At 36.0% G+C, this 10619-nt stretch overlaps 1 long non-coding RNA gene across 4 annotated transcripts; it reads left to right on the forward strand.

Moving 5' to 3' along the window:
• Window positions 1-4552: 4552 nt before the first annotated feature.
• Window positions 4553-9850, forward strand: LOC136219327 (uncharacterized). Of its 4 annotated transcripts, none has more exons than XR_010684125.1 (5): window positions 4553-4911; window positions 6150-6235; window positions 6812-7036; window positions 7499-8524; window positions 9447-9850. It is a non-coding gene; the product is annotated as an uncharacterized lncRNA (long non-coding RNA). The 4 variants fall into 4 exon arrangements; XR_010684126.1 differs by having other exon boundaries at window positions 6853-7077; XR_010684124.1 differs by having other exon boundaries at window positions 6853-7036; window positions 9442-9850.
• Window positions 9851-10619: the final 769 nt, after the last annotated feature.

Consider the following 10619-nt stretch of genomic DNA (forward strand, 5'->3'; position numbering starts at 1 on the left):
CTGGCCCAAAGTGGCCGCCTGGTTCCCTAGAGTGGCACATATTAATCACTGACTCTACCTCCTCCTCAGGTATACATCTCCTAATCATGCCATCGGTGCAGAATCGAAATAAATAAGGTTCTTCCCAAAAATATTGTTTGCTTTCAAACAAAAACTTACGTCTTTTGTTTGCATCTAAATCAAGAGGAAGAATGTTACCGACTTTGTAGTTCGCGATGTCTGCAAACCAGGGGAGAGTTTTTACCGAATATAACGTTTCATCCGGGAATACCTCCTTGATTGCCTCATGCTCTAAGGATTGCTGATCTGACTCTAACCTGGATAGGTGGTCCGCTATCACGTTTTCCACCCCTTTCTTGTCTCTGATCTCGATGTCAAATTCTTGGAGTAGTAAGATCCAACGGATCAGCCTAGGTTTTGCATCCTGCTTGCTCATCAGATATCTCAAGGCTGCATGGTCAGTAAAAACAATTACCTTAGACAGCACCAAATAAGATCTAAATTTGTCAAAGGCAAAAACTACGGCTAGTAATTCCTTTTCAGTTATTGAGTAATTCTGCTGTGCATCATTTAAGGTTTTGCTAGCATAGAAGATTGGGCGAAAAAGTTTATCTACCCTCTGCCCAAGACAGGCTCCTACAGCCAGATCATTGGCATCGCACATTAACTCAAAGGGAAGGGACCAATCCGGGCTTACCATAATATGTGCTTCGATTAATTTCTTTTTCAGTAATTTAAATGCAAGCATACATTCTTCATTGAAATTAAAATCAGCATCTTTCAGTAATAATTGAGTGAGGGGTTTAGTGATTTTTGAAAAGTCTTTTATGAACCGTCTATAAAACCCCGCATGTCCTAAAAAGCTCCTGACCAATTTTACATTGGTAGGGGGTGGCAGTTTTTCAATTACCTCAATTTTTGCCGGATCGACCTCGATCCCCTTTCCCGACACCTTGTGTCCTAACACTATACAATTTTGGACCATAAACTGGCACTTTTCCCAATTGAGTGCCAAGTTTTTATCTTCACAACGTTCTAAGACTCGGTCCAAGTTTTCAAGACATTGGTCGAAAGTAGGTCCTACAACATTAAAGTCATCCATGAAAATTTCTAGGAACTCCTCGACCATGTCAGAAAACATAGCCATCATACAACGTTGGAATGTGGCAGGGGCATTACATAATCCGAAAGGCATCCGTCTATATGCGAAAGTCCCATAGGGACAAGTGAATGTGGTTTTCTCTTGGTCCAAAGGGTCCACAGGAATTTGCATATAGCCAGATAGCCCATCTAAAGTACAGAAAAATTTGTGCCCTGCCAACCGTTCCAACATTTGATCAATAAATGGTAAAGGGAAGTGGTCTTTATGGGTGGCCTCGTTTAATTTCCTATAATCTATGCATACACGCCAACCCGTAACCTTTCTAGTTGGGATTATCCCCCTTTTCGTTCTCCATTACCGTCGTCCCCCCCTTTTTGGGCACGCATTGAACCGGGCTTACCCATTGGCTATCAGAAATCGGAAAGATGATACCTGCGTCGAGGAGTTTTATAACCTCGGCTTTTACCACCTCTTTCATGTTAGGGTTGAGCCGTCATTGAGGTTGGGCAGATGGCTTGATCTCTTCCTCAAGAAAAATCCTATGCGTGCAGATTTTGGGGTCGATGCCTTTGATGTCGTGGATTGACCATCCAAAGGCCCTTTTATGTCGCATCAGCACCTCCACCAATTTTTCTTCCTGTTCAACTGTCAACAAAGAAGAAATAATAACGGGTAAATCTGTGGGAGGTTGAAGAAAAACATATTTCAGATTGTTGGGCAAGGGCTTAAGCTCCAATTCTAGAGGTTCCTCTAACGAGGTTTTGGGTTTAGGTTTGATCTCGCGATCAAGATCCTCTTTTCTACCCTTGACCCAATAACATTTTTCAGGTGGGAGATCTTCAAATGGTTCATTCGAGTTTTCACATCCCTCACCACCTAGACCGAGTTCTAAAGAGGTATTTCTCATGTTAAGGTCAACTTCCTCAATACATTCATCTATTAGCGCATCTACAAAGTTACAACTTTTGGAGCATTCTTGAGGAAATTTCATAGACTCATAAACGTTAAATGTTACCTCTTCGTCCTGCACCCTTAGGACCAATTTACCTCCATGGACGTCTATTAGTGTCCTACCGGTTGCAAGGAACGGTCTCCCAAGAAGAATGGGGACGGAGTCATCTTCTTCCATGTCGAGGACCACAAAATCGACCGGGAAGATCAGTTTGTCCACCTTCACCAATACATCTTCAACTATGCCTCTAGGCCGTGCGATCGACCTATCCGCTAGCTGCAGTGTCATGTTTGTTTGTTTAGGCTCTCCGAGTCCCAATTTCCTGAAAATTGATAAAGGCATAAGATTAATACTTGCTCCTAAATCGCATAATGCCCTATCTATGCATGTTGCCTATCCTACACGGGATGGTAAAGCTCCCTTGATCTTTAAGCTTGGGGGGTAATTTATGGGTGATTATGGCTGAACATTGTTCTGTTAAAGCCACTATCTCATTTTCCCCAAACTTTTTCTTTTTCGACAACATGTCTTTAAGAAATTTTGCATAGTTCGGCATTTCCTCTAATGCTTCCATTAATGGAATATTGATTTCTAGTCTACTAAGGATTTTCGAAAATCGAGCAAATTTCTTATCTAGGTTGGCCTTTTTCTGTTTCTGAGGAAATGACAGTTTTGGTGCATAAGGCCTAACTACTTTTTCTACAGCTACTTCAGGAGCTGGAGTTTCAGATGCGGGACCGGGGTTGCTTACCACTCCCGGTTCCCTACTTACCTGAGGTGACAGATGTGTTTGCGATGGAGGTGCCACGAGTGTGTCCACTTCTTTGCCGCTCCTCAGGGCGATGGCTTGAATTGCCTCCTCTTGTAAGAGGAACGCCTCTTGGCACTCCCTTTCTTCTTGTCTGATTGCGGCAAGCTGGTTGCTTAGGGTCCTGCATACCTCCTCGTTGGCTGCCAGTCGGACGGATATCTCTCTTAAGAGGGTCATTATTCCTTCTGAGCACTCTGTTTGCCTGCCATAAAAATCAGAGTTAGAATGGGAACATGGAAGGGTATCCACGGGTGCCATGTAGGGCGCCGGTGGATATCGTGTATGCTCCTGATCGTAATAGTTGTAAGTTGGGGGTTCAGAATTATACCTTTGATGATTACCCAAGTAACTTACATTCTCACCTCTAGGTACGTAATAGTTGATGTGGCATACCCTACCGGGGTGATTCTGGCCGCATCTCTTGCAAAATTGTGTCCTTGGTTGGTTATTACGGCTGTATGAAGCCACAAGGAAATCCATTTTTGTGTTGAGATCGTTCATGGACGGATTTGACGCTCTGTTGTCCATAGTTGCTAGAAGAACGATTTTATAAGTACAAGTAATGTTACAGATTTTAAGTAATAGTATATCAACAAGTATTTGTATATACAAGTATAAATTATAGTCGAATATAAGCAAGTATGATATAAACAAGTATATATATAGACAAGTATAAGCTATAGGCAAGTATGAATGATATAAACAAAGATATACACAATGAATGCCTAAACTAACAAATCGACCTTTGGTTCGATATTGCAGAAGAAATAAATCCCCGGCAATGGCGCCAAAAACTTGACGCGGCCTCGCGCGCACTACACCATAGATGGTCTGTTGCAACGTAAAATACATGTGTTGCTAGGAATGTGTCGCACTAATTATGGTTTTTTTGGATCTTTTGCAACACGGTTTATAAAATGTTGCAAAAGACATGTCAAACTCACATAACTATGATATTTTAGAACACTAATTATGAAGTGTTGCAAGAGATGTGAAAAATTGAAACACTTTTTTATCTAAATCATTTTTTTTCCTTCCAATAGATGCAAAACAATAGGATTAAAAAAAGGCTCAATACTCAAAAAGCTCATTGAACTTGTCCAAAAAGGTTGATTGACCCCATTAACTTACATAATGTCACGTTAGCCCCTTCAAGTAACATATTAGCCACCTGAATTTGTTTAAAATGACCTATTGCCCCTCTAAACTTTCTTACAGTGATTTATTTACCCCTGAATTTCTTTAAAGTGACATACATTGCAATTTGTCTAAATCTGTAAAAAAAATCAAAACTTAAAAAGTAACGACTTAATTAGTAATTTTAAGTCTTTAAAACAAATTAACTTTTTATTTTTTTACATTTTTATGGATTCAGGGACTTAATCATTATACTTTAAGCAAGTATAAGGGACTAATAAAACATCATGTAAATTTAGGGGTCAATCAAACTCTTGGATAAATTCAGGGGCAAGTGATGTATTAAGCAAAAAAAAGTCATAAAATAAATATGTTTTAATATTAATAGCAAAATAATATATTTATTAAATTTTATTCTCACTAATATCTTTTTTAACTAATTTATTAAATTCTACTTTCTATTATTCTTATTTTATCTTTTCTACTTTAATATTAATAAAACCTTTTATTCTCACTAATCTCTCAAAATAATTTTTCCCAGATATTTAGTTTAGCGCTCATTTCTTCCCCCCAAAATTTTTAGGTTTCCCTCTTTCATTTTTCGCCAAAACTTAAACAACTCCCAAGCCAATTACATTCGGTATTCTCAAATTTCTAGCATCACGCCAAAAGTTTAAGATAAACTCCTAACCCAATTTCATTTTGTATTCCAACATTCCTCACATCATCGACAAACTTGAATCGAGTTGAAAATCATGGCTTCAAACCTCTTGCCGAAACCTAAATCTTGAACATCACTATCCGTAAGTTTGCGACTGGTGTCTCTTCGACTGGCCCCAGAGAAGACTGTCTATTTCCCTTCTTTCTTGTCTTGTGTTCGATTGGCTTCTGTTCTGACATTGGTTTCAGGTTATCTTCTTCCATTGCTTAAGTTTTTAATTCTAGGTCCTTTTTAATTTTTAGTTGTCTCTGTTAAGATTATTGGGTTGTAAGGCCCTTTTTAATCCAATAGATTTTTGTTAAACCCAGAAAAAGCTTCCTCTAAATCCAATAGGTTTTTGTTAAAAAGGGGAAAGATTGAACAAGGTGTGATTTATAAATCTTAGCAAATAGACCAAAATTGAAAGAGCACAAAAGAAAAGAAAACCTATAGATAAAAAGTGCCCAGAATTGAATGAGCAAGCAAATGGCTGTTAGAGATTCATTCTGTTAACATGCCATTGTAGTGATACTGCCCTGTAATAATTGATTTATACATGTGGTTGAAATTAGTAGCTAAGCATTTGCATCAGTGTATGACTCTAACAATACCAAACTAAAATACATAGACAATAGTATTATGTAGATATATATTATCTTAAACGTCATCGTCTCACACTGATATGAATCTAAAGCAAAAAAAAGGAAAGTTTTTTCATGGAAGAATCTTGTAAACTGTCTGAACTAATGCATGCCTTAAGTTGAAAGGAAATGGTATTATAATCTTCATTTTATGCACTTATGAGTGGTATTTCCTCTTGATAGTTGAAGATTAAAAACTGAAGAAAAAATGTGGTTTTAATATATGACGAGAAAGAAGTAGTTGCATATGCTTCTTTATGGAACAAAGAGTGGATAAATGTATAGAATTGGAAGTGAAGAAAATGAAGTGACTTCTTTGTTTCCACTTATAATATTAAGATATTGTTTCCTTTCTTTTGTTCATTTTATCATGGATGGAGAAAATGGATGTATCTCAAGTGTCTAAAATCCATGAGCTTTCGGTGCATTAAAAACTATTTTGAACCTCCTAGCATTACCCTTTTTTTTGTTCGTCGAAGATTTGATGGTATTGGCATTTAATTATTCTCCTGGAGTCCACGGTGTAATAACATAATAATGATGTATCAGAACAGTACTGTTTACAGAAACAGAACTGGACCATCTATGTAACAGAACAAGACCAATCCTGTTTATAGAACAGGAAACCTGTTTTGGACTGGTATACCAATCCACAAATGGTTAACATGCTTCCTAATATGTTTGTTGCTCTCGGTGTTCTACATTATTTTACTTGTTCAAAATTTCCCCTATTTTACCTGTTACTTATCATGCTTTTACTAGTTTATGGTTGAAGTTTTCCTTGATGAAAAGTTTTATATTTGTAGGTTGTTGCACTAACTGTCCTGTAAGCGTAAAATCTGAACTTAGACAGCCAGAAGCATTTGGGATATCTTCTGAACTAAAATCAAAGGCATGTTATCTTATCTCAAATTTATTGCATAAGGGGAAGATTTCTAAAAGTTCTCCTGATATTCATTCTGAACTTTGTGAATCTATTGTGTATATGAATTATGACAAAACAGAAGATTGGTGCATAATTTTCACTGATATCAATATATTAGAAATCTTGTCAAATATGGAAAATGTGATATTTTACTAATTCTAACTCTTTTTGTACGCAATATGTAGTTTATAGTATAGAGCATCCATAAACCTTTAGTTGCATGTCTGTTTTGTCATATTTGTTTGTCTGTTTTGAGAAAATTGGGCACTTAGTGTTGCTGTTATAGATATACTTGTTTTTGAAATTTTGAGATTACAGAATCTTTTTCAATGCATGTTTGCTTCTTAGGTTGAAGGATAGACATTGAGCAGTTCCAGTCTATACCCGACAGAAATAAAACTCGACCTTATCTCTCTATTCTTTCATTTTTGTTTAATATTTTCTGTTAATCCCTGAATTTTGATTTTGTATCATTTCATTTTGAAGGTACATTTGGAATATTTGGATTTTAGTGCTGACATTTCGGTGACTTCTTCGTATTAGGTTTCTCTCTTTTTCGTATTCATGCCATAAGTTTCTTGCAGCAACCACTGACGTTTGTCTGTGCACCGCCACAATCCATCGGTATGCGGTTGGCCTCCGCCAGTAGTTCTGAAGTTCCTCTGTGATTCTCCGCCGCTTTTTACATCGGAGGATCAGTCTGCTACTTTCTACTCTGCCCTTCCTGTTTCTGCTCCCACCAGCAGTTCTACTCTGCCTCTGTTGCTAGTACGGAATTCTGCTTTTGAAAAATGTTAATACTTACTCTGGTTAGTTGAATGTCGTAGTTGGTGCTTTGGTCTAATATCAGTGGCATGCTAAAATCAAAAAACTCGCATTGGCTGTGGCTTGCAGTTGTATATTTCATATTTGATGTGCTTTGGTCTAATATCAATTGCAGTTGCTAAAATGGAGCCAATTTTGGGACCATGATGTTTAAAATTTGTTACTGTATATGATCTTTACTAGGGTATTAAAGAATCTATGGCAAGATAATATTGCAAGAGGTGTTAGTTCCTGAATTGTGCCTAAAAGTACTTGTCCTATGCATTACACATGTTTTGTAATATTGAACTATATGCAACTATTTCTTGTTCTAACTGTTTTGTGTCCCTTGATTCAATCTTTCCATTCAGAATAATCTTGTTGAATGCCAATTTTTATTTTTATTTATTTTTTACTTTTTTGCAGGAAGCAACACCATTGAAAAAGAAGTTGGATGAGTTTGGTACTTTTTTTTTTGCTAAGGTTATTGGAGACCATCTATCTGTCCTCTTATTTAGTGTGCATATGCTAGGATAATGTTATATCATAGAGATATGCTGTCAGCAATAGCATTTGCCCAAGTTATCATTCAATAATTTATCGAGTTGTAAGGCTAGATAAAAAATGTGCTCATCTATTTCCACGTCCATATCACGAGTCTGAATAAATTAATGTCTAACAAAAAGCTTGAAGCTTAGTTTAGGTTTAGTCATAATTGATTAGGTAACATAATGATTTTTACATTTTAAACTTTAAATTATTTTTATACTGGTTCACCTCCAGCCAGTTTTCCTTGCATTTTCATGCTAAATCACAAAATTTGGCTTAGAAGAGTAATTGAAGATTTTTTCGCTACAAGGTCCTTGAAATTATAACTCTTCATAATATTGACTGAATGATTCATGTGCTCTTGAACATGTGGTAGTTCTTTTGCTGGAATTAACTGTTTACTTCTCTTCACTAGTACCCATAGTTTTTTAAGGTGAAAGGCGAGCCGAGGCAATAACGAAAAAATATTGTCTCAAGGCGAGGCGACAAACAACATAGAAAAACGCAGAAAGTAAAACCATAACTCAATTTGACTAGTTTAACTTCTAAAGTTGTAAAACAAAACAAAATTTCTAGTCTAATAATAAGATCCTAATTCCTAATGACATATCAAACCATAGTTGCAAAAGGCGACCCAGGAGATCAAGCCATCGCCTTCTGTAATGGAAGGCGGGCGAAATTCAAAAGGCGACCGCCTTTCCGCCGCAGGCGAGAGGCGGTCGCCTTTGGGTCCCAGGTGAAATTTAGGTTAAAAATTGAAGTAACTGTAATCAGACGGTTCGTGCGACTGCCATAGAAAGGGTTCTCTGTGTCTCAGTTCGAAGACTTCATCTCCTCTAGGCTTTATTCATCCACTTCGACAACTTCACTTCATCTCCTCCAACATAACCGTCGATCTAAAAGGTACATACTTCGACAACTTTACTTCTCTCTCTTCTCTGTACTAACTTCTATTTCTTATGAAATTTTTGTTAAGTTTTTACAAGTTTATTATTAGTTGTTGTGTTGTGCAAGTTTATTATTAGTTTTATTAAGTTAATTATTACTTATTAGTTCTAAGTGTTCCGCTGCCTAAATTTTGCCTTACATTCTTGGTCTTCATATTACAACCTTTGTTTCCAAGTCAATCTCCTCTTTGGTTGCGGTCAATTAAGGATTTGGTTCCTTGATGTTGTTAAAGATTCATGTTATCACAAAAAGTAGATGGGTTCTCTGCTGTTTTGAGCTTCCTAAATCTTACAGGAGCATTCATGAGCTAGAGCTAGTTATTAGTGTTCCTTCATGCCTGCTTTAATGAGTGTAATATTTTTTTTCCCAATGGAAAACTTTGTCCCATAATTTAGGCGTTCTAAGCTTTTACCTCTTATGATTTCAGCCTTCTATTAATATGTTTTGGATCCTTTTGATGAGTTAAAATAGGACATATAAGATAGTGATCCATAACTTCTGTAGATGCTTTTTGTGCTGCATTTTACATGTATATTTTTTCAATGCTTGGCTTCATCTTCAGATTCATTCAGGTTATATATTGTTTTCAATTTTTTTTTATTCTCCAAGTGATCTTTGTTACGTGCCCGTTCTAGGAAGCTGTATTTTAATCTATTTCCCTCTTTTTCTTAATTGTCTTTTTGCTTCCTTTTTAACTTATATTTACATGAGCATTGTTAGTTGATATATCGGTTTGACAGGCACTTGTCAGTTATGCTTTTTAAATGCACGTTATTATGTTATTAGTGCTTAATGATTTCACAATAATGTGCAATCTGCCGTAATCTCACTAGTGTGGAAATCAAACCAAAAAGCTTGACTTTGCATTTAAGTGCAGTGCACTCTCCCTATGGCGAGGAATTAATAAAGATAAAAAAACCAATTGCAAGGAGAAATTGAGGAGAAACTGATCCAAATTGAAGGAGTAATGGAGGAGAAAATGAAACAAGAAGTGGATAAAAAAGTGAGGAAGAGCTTACAATGATCATAAACAAACTGGTAGAAGTTAATCTCAAGCTCAACATTGATATTGAGGATACATATGGTGGTATTTCAAATGAAAATGAGAAAACTACTGAGTTTGAAGAATAGGTTAATTACATTATGACTTTATTATACTTTTTTTATTATCTGTTTTGGATCATTTGGGATTAAATTTTATTAACATATTGACCTATTATAGATTTGTAATTGCAATTAAGGATTTATTATGCTATTATTTAAATTAAAATTTTTTTTTTATTTTTTTTTGTGTTGCACGTGTTAAAGACTATGTTGCATACATTAAGGTTTACATTAAAAAACTATTAAATTTTCAACGAAAAATGTTGCTATCAACATAATATGAAAGAATTGCTTAAAAAGTGTTAAATTAAAAAATGTTGCAAATTGTATACGAAAGAGTTGCTTAAATAAAAAATATTAAATTAAATAGTGTTGCAATTCTATATAAAAAGAGTTGCAATTAAAAAATAATGTTATATAAAAACCTGTTGCAAGAAAATTCAAAAGTGTTGTTAAATATTTTATTCGATAATAGTGTTATCTGATCTATGGTTTAGGCAACACTTGCAGTTCAGTTGTTATAAGGCAGACAAGTGTTGCCACTGATACTTATAGCAACACTTGTATCAGTGTTGCTAAAAATATGAAAAACTGTTGCTAAAGACCTCTTTGGCAACAAGCGAAAAAGCAACACCTTTTTTTGGCAAAACATGTTGCCTAAACATCTTTAGCAACACAAAAATGACTTTAGCCAACACTTGTTCAGTGTTGCAACAGACCATATATGGTGTAGTGGCGGTTGTGGAGCGAGGCCGATCTTAGGGATAAGTGTACCCCGTCGTTATCAAGTAATAAATTTCTGGTTTAGTCCAGGTTATCGTCCACAGGATTTATTTCTGCAAGTATCGAGTTACTTGGTTTCAGGTGTTATCTAGGCTTAGGGGTTTTGAGTTGGTTTTTCTAAGTTAATCTACTCCTAGGTTGAATTATACTATTCCTAGCTAAG

The sequence above is a fragment of the Euphorbia lathyris genome, chromosome 2 (assembly GCF_963576675.1).
Source record: "Euphorbia lathyris chromosome 2, ddEupLath1.1, whole genome shotgun sequence".
Lineage (NCBI taxonomy): Eukaryota > Viridiplantae > Streptophyta > Magnoliopsida > Malpighiales > Euphorbiaceae > Euphorbia > Euphorbia lathyris.